Source organism: Anser anser (assembly GCF_964211835.1).
Source record: "Anser anser genome assembly, chromosome: 25".
Taxonomy (NCBI): domain Eukaryota; kingdom Metazoa; phylum Chordata; class Aves; order Anseriformes; family Anatidae; genus Anser; species Anser anser.
The window spans coordinates 4,536,483-4,549,289 of NC_139746.1; the positions used below are offsets into that span (position 1 = coordinate 4,536,483).

At 53.9% G+C, this 12,807-nt stretch overlaps 1 protein-coding gene across 1 annotated transcript in view; it reads right to left on the bottom strand.

Annotated features, from left to right (window-relative positions):
* The window catches only part of MARCHF2 (membrane associated ring-CH-type finger 2), a 37,062-nt gene extending 24,948 nt beyond the window's left edge, over positions 1-12,114 (bottom strand). Inside the window, exon 1 of the mRNA XM_083810877.1 lies at positions 12,017-12,114. The gene's annotated coding sequence lies outside the window, so the exon portion shown is untranslated. The remainder of the gene's footprint in view (positions 1-12,016) is intronic.
* Positions 12,115-12,807: the final 693 nt, after the last annotated feature.

The window sequence follows — 12,807 nt, forward strand, 5'->3', positions numbered from 1 at the left end:
CTCAGCTCCGCGGGGCCCTTCTCTCCAGCTGCGCCCAGGTGCTTTCTGAGCTCATTGAAGCCACTGAATCCAAGAAACTTCTCCCCGCCCCGTCTCTGCTTTTCCATTTTTTATTCCTTTACAGAAACACAGGCGCCTCCATTTCCGCGTCCCCGCAGCGAACGTGCAGGCGTGAACCACCCGAAAGCGCTGCAAATCTTCGCCGAGGGCAGCAGGGCGCAGCTTTGCTCCTTTCCCTCTCAAAGCTTCAGGACCAAGCGTGACTTTTCTAACAGCCTTTACGACAGCCTGTGCGAACAGCAAGGCACCCAGCCACACTTCTGGCACCTCAGGGACTTACCCAGCAGAGAGCACGAGGAACAAGCAGCAAACGCAAGAATCGGGGAGGAGGTGCAGAGAAAGAGCCCAAGGTGACAAAGCAGGAGCTGGCTCAGATAAGCACAGAGCCCCACGCACCCAGGAGAGCTTTCTGCCTTCGAGGGAGGGCAGCAGCTTGCTCAGGCTGCCAGGAACAGCCGTGTTCCTCCCCGGCAGGGTTATCTCAATCCCGAAGACAGATGTGCTTTGCAGCTTCAGAAAAAGAGATGACATTTTCCACCATCTCCCTTAGCCTGGTCCCGAAGAGGTGGTTGTACAGAAATAAAAAGCTGGGGTTACAGTTAGTCACAGGCTGGACGTTAGCCAACAACATCATACTGCTGGAAAAGACCAAAATCCTTGTGTCTGTAAACAGGACTGCCTTACGTAAGGCGTGCACAGTAATCCCTGTGCACCAGCACCACAAGGATCACTGCTGAGGAGTGTCTCATTCTGGTGGCTGGCTTTCAAGAGAGAAACAAACCCATAAACAAAGCTCAAACGAAAGCAACGAATAAAGGAAAAAAGGTCTCAAAAACCAACTTACCCAAGAAGAAATATTAAAAGAATTGGGTTCATTTAATTTAGGGAAGATGGGGGGATGCGAGAGGGAATCTTCAGTCTCTGTCTTGCAGAGGTGGAAGCACACGAACAAACCTTCGCCATCTCATCCGAGGAAATGCCTTTTTGTTTCAAGATCTCTGTGCACAACAGGAGGCAAACATTCCCACGAAACTGCAGTTTTGTCAGGTTCAGCTAAGCCTAAATCAAACTAAAATAGCTAAAGAAAATAAGGGCTTGTTCCTGGTTGGAGGCTTGGCCAGACTACAGAGGAAGAAAACAAAAAGCCAGTATGAGAACGTGATCGCTGGAGCCCTGAAAACACGGATTTGGGTAAGTAGCGGTGTTTTTTCACCTCTTGTAAATTAAGCAATTCTTTCACAACCAAAAGCTTCACCTGTCCAAATGGCTCCCTTCATGGTGGACACGCTCAAGAGGGCAAGAGCACTCCTCCGGTGTGTCATCACCCAACGCTTCAGCAGCATCCACCCAAGTTACAGAACATTTTTCAGATTTGTAATAGAAAAGCTTCTAATTTCTTACAGCTGGTTTCGATAACCATCTGCAAGCCCTTCCTCTGCACTGGGACAGGAATAGGCTTGAGCTCATGGGCAGGTCAATCCCCACTGAAACGACCCAGCGATCTTTCCATCAGCTCTGAAATGAACTGAACGGATTCAGCGTTGCCTCAGCTCAGCACCTCTGTCCTTCTGCGCAGGGAGCACGCAGAGCTAGGGCCACTTTTCTTATTGCTTTCCTTTCAAAAAAAAAAAAAAGGGGGCAAAAATAAAAAGCTACTCCAACTCTAAAGAGCAAAAAGTAAGATGATAAATGCTATTGGAATGATTTAAGTCAGCTGTTTTGCAAGTTAAGGAGTTCTTTCAGCTTTAAAAGCCTCTGACTGAACCAGACATGAGAAGATATATGCTTTTAATAAAAAGGTTGGTTCCATTTGTTCAGCCAAAATCTTGTTTATTTTTAAGTCCAGAGGAAAAAGGCCCATTTTGTGTATTGGAATAAAACTGCTCTCCCTCCCTGCGTCCTGGGAGTATTTATACTGAGGCTCTTTGTGCTCCACATCTGACAGCTACAGGCAGCACCGCGGCCTTGCCCTGGCAGCCCTGCTCAGGGTGAAGGGGAATCGCCACCCTGCAGTCTATCAGGAAACGCGTGGTTTTCGATTACGAGTTATTTGGCATTTCCTTGTCGGGGTCCATCCCAGGGTGGAGCCTGCACTCACCGCTTTAATATGTAACTGACTCATGTCATTCAGCAAGCACAAAGGAAAAGCAGCAAGATTTTCATGGATACAGTTAGTGGGGAAGTAACTGAAATCCAAAGATAACATCTGCGGTGCACTCCATTTCCAATTTCATACCCAGCTGAACATGAACCACGGTGTACAGCCAAGCCAGTCCCTTTCCTGGCTCCCTGAAGGCTTCAGCTCATCAACACACAGCCTTCTCTCACGACTGTCAACAGCTCACCGAATCCAAACCCAACCTTCGAGCAGAAACCCCAAAAACACAGTCGGGATGAAGTACCAAACAGCTGGTTTGAACCACACACTGCTTTTTCTGGGCAGCTGTGATTTCTGAGCCTACTCCTTGGAGATGTATTTCTTATTCGCATTACTAAAAATCAAAAAAAAACCAAAACAAAACAATGAAGATCTCTGAGACATCAAGTTTATTACCAATGTCTCCTCTGCTGCTCGGTTAGACAAGAGCAAATAAATCACAGGTCTCTTCTCTGCAACATTTTGTAGCCTAAGCTTCTAAGCAGCGCCAGGATACAAACGGTCGAGTTTGCAGAGCTTATTCAAGTTGAAGGCAAACAAACCCTGTTTGTGGAAAGTTGGCTCAGAAGAGCGACTTGTGCACTAGGGCTCCAAAACCCAAACACGTGCAGCGAGAGGGGCCGCTCCCTCGAAGAGCAGTTCGCACCCTGCTGCAACACAGGGGCCGTGGTGCTTGTGCGGGATCCTGCCTGCTGCACGGCTCGTGCAAAACCTGCCTGTAAAACGTCCTCCTCAGCAGCCTTCCAGCATTGCAGTGAGAAACGCAATCCGGTTTGTGTCATCCAGAGGGCAAGAGGAGTTTCTCAACTCCCCAAAACGATCGAGCGGCTCGAGACTGCAGAGATCAGGCTGGACCGCCGCTCTCCATCCAGAAGGCATGCCCAGCAGGAAAAGCAAAAGACAAGGAGCTCAAGGGTCTGTTCTGCATATTTCGAGTCTGCAGCTTGATAAGACAGCTATTTCTCCCAGACAGGGGAACCACAGCAGGCCAGATAAATATATGGAACAAAGCCACACAGCGAAAAGCCAGAATCAAGATCAAAAAGACAGCAGGAACGACTAAGGAAGAGAGAAAGATCATGACGGTAGTGGGCAACTGTTAGGTTCAGGTTGTGGCTCCTCTGGGCTGCTCGTGGCTTGTCTACATGATGAATATCTCAACCGGTGTAAAGCCTTGGAGCAGTTTTGAAGCTCTGATGGGATCCAGAGCAAACTGGAACTAGAACCAGCTCCACCTTCTTCGGGTGCTGCTCACACGCACCAGCTTTTGTAGTGATCTTACAAGCTGATCGCTTCCCTGGAACGTCTCCACCAAGAAGAAAAGAAAGCCCACCTCCGGGCAATGCTGCCAGCAGCCAAGGCTGCTCCTCTCCCCGGGCAGTCCCTTTCGCTGATGACACTACCCAAGATCTGGCACCACGCTACAGCAACGTCAGGAGATAACCAAGTTGGAGGCAACATAACCCACTCATCTGTACACGTTTTTTTTTGTTTTTTTTTTTTTTTTAATTTAGCTAGTAACCCATTAGATTCTTTGTGTGCAGATGGCCACAGATCCAACCACTGCTCTTGCAAGCTTACATTTAACCCCCAGGAGCAAGGCTTCCCAGCCTGCCTTTCCAGACCAGTTTTTATCTAACCTGGGATCGCAGACACTTGGTTTTCTAATCATATGATCTTACAAATGTCATCAGCGAAGTGAGAGGTTTTCACTTGCTGCAGGGCGTTTTCAAACACCAATGCTTTCCTTTTCACCACAAAAAAAAATGGATTTCCCAAATCCTGGGGCCCCATGACTGCCTAAACTCAAACTTGTCGTGGGAGTCAGTACAAAGGATCGCTCCCTTTGCCACCTCGAGGCACTGCCACCAAGTACATGCATGGACGGATGGGATGAGCGGTCTGAAGTACTCCCAGCTGCTTTTAAACAGCTGCAGAACTGGTTTAATCTGCAGAAGCAAACAAGCAGAAATCCAAATAAAACCAACAATCAGCCCCAAGCTGCTGCAGGGCTTTGTTTTTTATTTTTGCTTGTTTAAACATACTCTCTGCTGAGGGCTGAAGACAGCAGCATCGCTTTGTTCTTTAAAAAAGTACAAGTCCTGGTTCATCATCCATCTGACTCCCAAGAGTTACCCTGAAGGTCTGCTGAATAATGCTTTAAAGCGCCCGAAAAGCAAGATCTGCCCGCGCTTGATCCATCAGCTGAAGATCGCTCTAAAGCTTCACAAGACGTGCCCTCAGACACAGAGGAGGGGGCTCTGCAGTTTCAGCGCTACTCTTGCACAGCCCAGGACTTGGGAAGAAATCTCGGGAGCCAGAAGCTCTGAAGGCAACAGCCGGACGAGCGAGGGTGCAAGGAGCGCCCTCCTCGAGTGCGAAAAGTGGCACTGAGGACATTTCATGCCATAAACCCCAACACAACGTAAAACCTGACGCCGCACAATACCTCCCGGAGTACCGTAGGATTTTGTAACACGGCACACAGGAAAGCATTTCGCTCCCCAGGCAGCTTCTCAATTTCCTGCCTTGCCTGCAACGTTTCGCTGAGAGTCGCAGTTAAAGGAGGTGCCGTAAGACCTTCAGCGTTAACTTTCTCTTCAGACGATGCCAGCGGGGCAGTGCTGGGAATCAGTCCGTCACGGGCCAAACCCGATCCTAGGCTCAAAAAAAAATAAACAAAAATATCAAGGGACAAAGTCCTGGGAACTTGTGAACCCTCTAATAAAGCTTCACACCGGGCACAACTTCCTCCTGCACCTTTAACAGCAAAACACCCAGGCCGAGGCGCTGTGCGGTACCCGCTCACACAGCCCTCCGGGTTTAACGCTCACACAGCCCTCCGGGTTTAACGCTCACACAGCCCTCCGGGTTTAACGCTCACACAGCCCTCCGGGTTTAACGCTCACACAGCCCTCCGGGTTTCACCGTGTCACACCCAGGGGGACGTTGGAAGCTTCTGGGAAGCAGCTGTTTGGGACTTGCGCTTCTGTCATATTTGCATTTTATCTGCCTCCGTAAGGGACTCGACTCAGCTGCCCTGCAACATTGACAATAACTCAGCTCACCAGAAATGAAACAGGAACGCAAGCCTTCACTCACCAGGCTCTTGCTGGGCACCAATGATCAAAACTTGCCCTCTCTGGGCCAGCTCCTATCCGGATATATTCTAGAAGCTCTCCGCGGTCTTGACCATTTATACCGTGGTTTGATGGTGAACACGTTTGTCTTCCAAACACAGATGACAACACAGCCTACCAAAGAATGTGATTCTATTTTATTTTTTTTCCACAGAGAAAAACGATGTCACGAGCTGGAAGGGAGGGATGGGCCTCTGAGAACCTCATGAGGTTCAGCGAGGCCAAGTGCAGGGTTCTGCATCTGGGTCAGGGGCAATCCCGAGCACAGCCACAGGCTGGGTGGAGAATGGATTGAGAGCAGCCCTGAGGAGAAGGATGTGGGGGTGTTGGTGGACGAGAAGCTCGACATGAGCCGGCAATGTGTGCTTGCAGCACAGAAAGCCAACCGTATCCTGGGCTGCATCTAAAGCAGCGTGGCCAGCAGGGCGAGGGAGGGGATTGTCCCCCTCTGCTCTCCTGAGACCCCACCGGGAGCCCTGCGCTCAGCTCTGGGGCCCCCAGCACAAGAAGGACAGGGACGTATTAGCATGAGTCCAGAGGAGGGTCACCAAGATGATCAAGGGGCTGGAGCAGCTCTGCTATGAGGACAGGCTGAGGGAGTTGGGGGTGTTCAGCCTGGAGAAGAGAAGGCTTCGGGGAGAACCTACAGCGGCCTGACAGTGCCTAAAGGGGCTGCAGGAAAGCTGGGGAGGGACTCTTTGTCAGGGGGTGTAGCGATAGGATAAGGGGTAATGGCTTTAAACTAAAATAGGGTAGGTTTAGATTAGATGTAAGGAAGAAATTCTTTACTCTGCGGGTGGTGAGGCCCTGGCACAGGCTGCCCAGAGGAGCTGTGGCTGCCCCAGCCCTGGAGGTGTTCAAGGCCAGGCTGGATGGGGCTTTGGGCAACATGGGCTGGTGGGAGGCGTCCCTGCCCATGGCGGGGGGGTAGAACAAGGTGGTCTTTAAGGCCCCTTCCAACCCAAACCATTCTGTGATTCTGTGAGCTGATTTCTATTCCCTTCTGGTAAAAAAAAAAAAAAAGAAAAAAGATTACCTGCCTAGCAAACACGGGCAGGTCAGTGACCGGCAGTGATGAAACCCACACCGTGACTATCCCGTGGTACTCCCTGGGCTCCCCCTTGGGTGGGCCCTCATTTTCATGTAAGTCTGTAGGGATGGGTCTCCTGTAACACGGCAGGGCTCCTGCTAGCCCAGGGACTGGGGTATGCATCGTGTCTTTCACCTTCTGGTTCATTACCCAAACTATTTCAGCAGAGCGTTGCCTAATATACGTTATATTAGGCAATAATATATGTTACTCAGTATTCAAACCAAAGCAAAAGATTCAAGCTTAGATGCTGGAAAATAATCAGTATAAAAATGAGAAGCCTAAAGGATGACTTTTTTTCTTGCTACAAGCTGTACTTTGGAAAGATCAGGCCGTGCCTAACAGCTGGAGTGCCAAAACGAACAAAGTTATCTCCGATCTTCTGAGACTTGTTATCTGCCCCAAGACCGTATGAAAGGAAAGTTTACTGCTCTTTAATTACCAACATCTGGAAAAATGAATTGCAACATTCAGAGAAAATTCGTTGCAGAGGGTATCTCCAACCAAAAATCAGCCATTTTAATAGCAAGTTTCATAAGGAAACAATCGAAAACAAGCTGGGACATGAGAAACACCTGCTCCTCCTCGGAGTATTCAAAGGCCATCAGTTTTTAAGAGGTGAACAGCAGCATGATTCACTACATAATGCAACTGTACAGACTCTATTCCCACCTCCCCCTGCATCTTATTATTCCCTTTCTGTTGGGGAAGAAAGATGCTTTAGAAAGGCTTGAAAGTTTTATTTAAATCACAAACCAGGATGAAAAACACATGGGTTATCATGCCCACAAAGCAAGGCTTGCAGAAGCGTTACTTTTCAGGGGGGAAAACAAACCCCGGCTACCCGCCAGCACATCCCCGCTCCTGCCGAGCAGTGCTGCCTGTGAAGGCACCGGAGCTAGGTGGCCTCTCATTTCCCTTTGCACCTCGGACTTGTACCAAAATAACAGCAGTAACAATGCATGAATGCTCCTGCTTCCTATCCCGAGAGCTTCAGAGAGCTCCCCCGTTAAAGAGAGGCAGCATCTGCAGCGACGCCAAAGCTCAATGGCTCCCCTGTCCCGTGCAGTCACCTCCCAGGCAGTTTCAATTTTACTCAGAACAAATGGATTTTCCAGCTCTGGGCAATATACCAGAAAAAAAAAAAAAGAAAAAAAAACACTTTACTGTAGCAGTAACGCATGCACCAGATCAACACGGAAGCGCCCACACAACGTTGGGTCGGTCAATCATTACTCAGAAGGATGCAAAACATTATTTTGGGACTGGGAATCCTGTGCCAGAACTTGCGTTCGCCTCAGCGTCCTCCTTCTTGGTTTATAAAGCACCATTTACACTGTTTTACAATTAATAATGCTTTGCCTGGAGACAAACTGGAGCTGGCAGAAGCCGCCTGCCAGCACGCAGCAGCCCTGCTCAGGAGAGATCGCGCCAACTGCTCACGCCAGCATGCAGCCACCGCTCGAAACCAGGCAGCACGCTGATCTGCGAGCAGATATCTGATCTGGAATTTAACTTGCCTATTTATATTTTTCGACCTTGCTATTTCACTGTGCAAATCTCTTTAGCACGCTCAGTCTCCAAAGAGCTTTCCAGCAAAGACAGCACCCAGCCCTCCGCACCTGAAGAGCCCCAGAGCAGGCACCAGCTGTGAGCATCCTCTGTCCCCACGGCCACCCAAGGAGGAGTAGCTGCTCTGTGCTGACTTCACCAGCGTCTCCCTTTCGCCTGCTCCTTCCTGCTACATCTTCCCTCCTCAATTCTGAAGGGAAACTTCACTGTTGATACCAGTGCTGCAAAATCCCAGTCTCTCTCTCCCCCACTTAAGTCTGCGATATTTTGCTTAGGTTGCATTTCTGGTTCTTCTGGAGACACAGGCCTTGACCGATTTGTCTGCAGGGAAGTACAAAAAAATTTGGAGGAAATAAAAGTTGTCCAGATACAAATACTCCAAATAACAGTCCAGAACTCCGGTTTACCTTGCAAACTGCTGACAGCACCTTCCCCTCCCACCCCTCTCAAAGCTTTTGGTTGAAACAGGGCTAAAGACACCAAAGCTTCAAACAAAACCATAGGTGTTAAAGCGAGACTGCAAGAGCTTGTTTCATTCCCCTCCTTGAGGAGAAGTGCTTTAGAAAGCACGTTTCGTTTGTTTGTACTTGACACTTCGACCAAGGCAGCATTGCTCCTTGCTCCTCTGAAAAAACACCCTCTTTTGGGGAACAGCAGGAAAATGTTTCCTTCCGTCTATCACTGACTTCACGACAGCTGATTAACATTGCAAGAGCCTTTCCCGTGCCTGTCCTTGAGGTTAACCACACTTAATCACCCCATGTTTGATCGGAAACCGGCACGTTGAGAAATTGAAAATTGGAGTTGAGAGTTGAAAATCTGGAAGGGAAGACGTAGAGGTGCCTGTTCTGACTGCAGGTGGGGACAGATCACAGGTCGCTGCTCACCCCAGAGAGGCCCAGGCCAGCGCAGGCTGCTTGCTTACAAGAGGACACGAATGGCTCAGTCCCTCCCCCGAGATGCTTCATCAGTCCTTGCCTTCAGGATTTTGCCACCCTGCATTTTGCCACCGGCACGCAGAGCCCTCCTAACACCTACCAGTTACATGACCGGAGCTGGCCCACCACGGAGAGTGGCCGAGGGGCTCTTGTTGGCGTTCGTAGCGCTGCCGTGCCAGAGACGAGAGCCGCTCCAACGATGGCAAGCACAGCACAAGCATGACGCAGCCAGCGGGACCACGTCCTCCCCGGGGAGCGGTGCTGCCGCTGTCACGGCCAGCACAGAGCAGGGAGAGACGGAGCTGGGGCTTGGGCCGGCGGAGAGCGCGCTGCTGGCCCAGCACGGGGCAACCCCGCGGGTCGGCACCAAGGAAAGCCGCTCGACACAAACCGCACGGGAGCTGCCTGCCCAGCCCTCGCATCAATCCTGTGTCACGCTCAGCTCTGCCTGTGACCCCCTTGATTTCTCACCTGGCTCCTCTCTCACCTCCCAGGCACCGCGGGGCTCTTCCTTACTAACCTGGAAGCAGTGAGCGTGTTTTCAGGGGGACAAACGCAGGTACATGGAGATCCCTTCTCGCCCGTGGGGAGAGTCTGAGCTAAGAGCACCCAAGCACAAGCTACCTAGAGCAAATAAAACTGGGGGGTGGAAAAAACACACCAGTTACAAACTCGACTCCAAGAGGAAAATGAGCGAACAGTTTATAAAACGGAAACTCTGAAATCTCCAAATATTCAAAACTGAGTCAAAGTCAAGTAGGGGAAAAACAAACTCATCCTGTAGTTTATAGTTCAGGACGCCTGATTCCTCCCTTCATCTTCTAAGGAAAGGTTCTGCGTTTTTTAGAGTAAGAAGCTAAGATATTTTAAACAACAGAGACAAAAGCCCCTAAATTTACATTATACTTTGTATCTCAGCTTGCAGAACTACTACAGGCAGTCACACCGTGAGGACTTGCAGCAGTCCCTCAGGGCTAACAGGCTCTCAGAGCCCATATCCAGCCTCTAATTCCCCAGTTCCCAGATTGTGCTGGAAGCATTTGGGGTTGATTTTGGCCATGCTGTCTGAAGGAATCTCTGCAACTTCCTCCCGGGGAAACATCGCGTCCTCCACTTGCTTGATCCAGGCCAGCATCAATAACCTAGAACGAGAAAGCCCCTCTTCCAGCATCTATTAAGGCAAGAGCTCTGTCAGAAGCTGTTTACGATTAGTACATTTGTAACACTGCTCCTCTGCTCGGTCTCCTTGGTGTCCAGCACGGGGTGACCTCAGTCTGCAGCCTCAGTGCAATTCCACAGCAAAAAAAAAAAAAAGAAAAAAAAAAAAACGAACACAGCCAAGCACAACAGAAACAAGAAACCACCAGTTCTATCACTTTTTTTCTGTTTCCACTTATTACTTCAATAATGCCAGCGGTGTTGATTAGAGAGCCCCACAGACAACCCAGATTTCACAGCTGGTACTCAACATCCACGGTACACACGTGAAGCACAGGCTTCCTGTGCCACCCGGCCCACTGGAAGGCTGGCCTGTAATGCTCCAGCCCACGCCTGGGGGAAGCTGGACCTGGCATCCTCGGTTTGGGTTATTTAATTCACTGCTACGCTGCATGTGACAAAGGGATTTTCCAGTCCCAGCTCCTCTCCTTCCAATCCTCTCTTTCTGAAGGGCTCCTTACCATCAGGGTTTCAAGTGCACCTGGGAAACCAGGGCTTTTCTGGTCCTCCACTCTCCCCTGCAGCTGTCTCCATAATCCTTTGGAGACGCAAAAAATGTATTCAGACACTTAAGCTTTGGAAAGACAAGGCTAACATCCAGCTGCTAGACGGATTACTCCATGCATGTGCAAGCTTGACAGCCACGCAGGGTTGTACGTCCCTGCGAGCAGGGCGAAGGGGACTGGCCACGGCCATCGGAGCTGACCTACCACGGCGGCATCACAAGGACTCTCGGCAAGAGTCTGGAAAAGGTCTGGAAGACGGAGAAAGTGCTGGAAACCACATCGGAAGGGAAAGGTGCACAGAAACGCTTGGTGGAAGAAGGGAGGAGCAGAAGAATCAGAGCCCTAAAGAAAATACGGGCCGGCCGGCACCGCTGACCCGCGACACCCCAGCCGCCTCCTCGCACGGCCTCCTCCGGGACGGCAAGGGGCGAAACAGCCCGAGCCCCCCTCAGGGGCGGCGGCAGCAGCGTCCAGCCCGGGGCCGTCACCCGGCATTTCGGGGCGCGACGTTTCCACGGGTTGCCCAGATGAAAGCAGCCTCAGCCACAGACGGCCCCGTGGCTTTTTTTTTTTTTTTTCGGTCTCCCCAGCAGGCAGAGAACGCGCTCGGCTTGACGGGAGCGAAGGTTTTCGAGGCCGCTGAGAGCACCCCCGATGTCACGGCCGCCTTCCTCTGCGCGAGCCGCCGGCTCGCCCCTCGGACGCACGCCGTGAAGCAGCAGTTTTGGCCTCCGTCGCCAGCAATGGAGACGCCAAGGCAAAAAAAAAATAAAATAAAATAAAAAATGGAACGGTTGAAACGAGACGGAGAAACTTCGGGGCTCCGGCTCCGGGGGAGTCGGCGCCGAGCTCCAGCCTCACGCCGCCGCGGGAGAAGCCCGGGCCCCGCGGCACGGCCGCGGCGAGCCCCGCAGCTCCGCCGGGCCTCCGAGCTCGGCCCGCGGGGAGGCCTCTGCCGGGAGCTCCCCGGGGCCGCGCAGGCCCCGCCGGGCTCAGCAGCTCAAAGCGGCTCCGCAGCGAGAACCGGGGCAGGAGGAAACCCGGCCCCAGGGCCCCATTTTGAGCCCCCCCGCCCCCCCCTTCCGCGACAGCCGCTCGCAGCCCCGGGACCGGCCCCCGACGGCGCCCGGCGCAGCCCCGCGGGTGCGGGACCCCCCCGGGCCGGGCTCGCCCGGAGCCTCCGCCCCCCCCGGTGCGGGGCTCAGCGCCGGGCCCGGAGCCAGCCCCGAACCCGGTGCGGCCGCCTCGGCCCGGGGCCGGCCGGCAGCCACCGGGGGGGCCGCCCCGAGGCCGCCCGCAGCCCCCGGCCGCCCCCCGCCCCCCCCGCCCCGTACCTGCGGTCCCGGCGCCCGCGGCCCCTCAGCGCGGCGCGCGCCGCCCCATCGCCGGCTCCTGCGGCCGCCGGGCCCCGCCCACCCGGGCCCCGCCCTCACGGCAGGCGGCGGCGGCGCCGCCCGCCCCCCCCCGACCCCCCCGGCCCGCCAATCCCCGCGCCGCGCCGCGCTGACGCCGGGTCCCCGCCCGCACCAATGGGCCGCGCGGAGCGGGCGCCGGCGCCGCGACGCGACCACGCTGGCAACAGGCGGCGGCCAATAGCGGCACGGCTCGGGGGGGGGGGGGGCGGGGCCACGCCCCTGCCGGCCGAGGGCGCGCGCGGCACCGCCCCGGGGGATAGCCCCGCCCAAGGCGCCTCGCCACGCCCCCAGGGGGCGGGGTCAGATTGTGCGGCCACGCCCCTAGGGGCGGGGTCAATGGGCGAGGCCACGCCCCCCGCTCGGGCTCCGAGCGAGCCCCGGGCAGGCGGCGCCCGGCCCCGGTCCCCCCGCGGCCCCGGCCCCGGCCCCGGCCCCCCGAGGCCGCAGCGCCGGAGCCAGGCGAGGCGGCTTCTCGCTCCTTTGCTCTCCCAGCAGGAAAGCCTGGCTGAAGGGTGGCGCCTCCGGGAGAGCTCCTTCGGCAGCTCCGCCTTCCCCAGGAGCCCCCCCCCTGCCCCCGCGGTCCCAGGGCCACCACCAGGGTTCGGTGCCACCAGGGCAAAGCGGGACGGCAGCGTGCCGAGCTCAGGAGCAGCTGCCTCCCGTGTGCAGGGCAAGGGGGCTTTACCAGGCCCGCGCTCCTTTTCCCCTCG